The sequence below is a fragment of the Tupaia chinensis genome, unplaced genomic scaffold, assembly GCF_000334495.1.
Source record: "Tupaia chinensis unplaced genomic scaffold, TupChi_1.0 Scaffold149560_1, whole genome shotgun sequence".
NCBI classification, from domain to species: Eukaryota; Metazoa; Chordata; class Mammalia; order Scandentia; family Tupaiidae; genus Tupaia; species Tupaia belangeri.
Genome location: NW_006209405.1, coordinates 2381663 through 2382235, shown reverse-complemented (window position 1 = coordinate 2382235; position 573 = coordinate 2381663). Strand labels below are relative to the sequence as shown.

Here is a 573-nt window from a genome sequence, read left to right as displayed (position 1 = left end):
TGTTATCATTCAGTTAAATTAGTCTTTATTTCAAGTTTCATAATCAAAACTGTAACATGAAACCAATTCTCAAATATTTGGTTTAATATAGGGGAGGCAAAGGAACAAACTGTACAGATAAATGAGACATCACTTTAACTACTGGTTTGAAGTTCTTTCATTCTTTAAGAAGTTCTAAAATAACAGCACACACACAAAGAGTAAAAGAAAACTTTTCTTCTTAAAAATAAAAGAATGATAGGGCCAGCAGGTGGTGTGGTGGTTGAGGTGCTGGACTCCCACATGGCCGACCACAGTTTGCATCTTGGACCTGGAGGCTTGCGCGCTCGCTCTCTCTCTCTTCCTCTATCTCCTTCTCTCATCAAATTAAAAAAAAGAATAAATAAAATTAAATAAACAAGTATTTTTTAAAAATAAAAGAAAGTTTTTAACCATACTTTCTTACTAGTGGATGATAAACTGACCTTAGGATAGATATGGTGCAGGGATAAGAGGGAGAGAGAGAAAGAAAGCAAGAATTGGAAAATGAACTGCTAGAATTACCAGCTACTGTTATGGGATTTGTGCCACTGA

At 35.1% G+C, this 573-nt stretch overlaps 1 protein-coding gene across 3 annotated transcripts in view; it reads right to left on the bottom strand.

Annotated features, from left to right (window-relative positions):
• LOC102486769 (protein FAM122A-like) overlaps nucleotides 1-573 on the bottom strand; it is a 60893-nt gene that overhangs the window by 31459 nt on the left and 28861 nt on the right. The gene's annotated exons all lie outside the window — the stretch shown is intronic.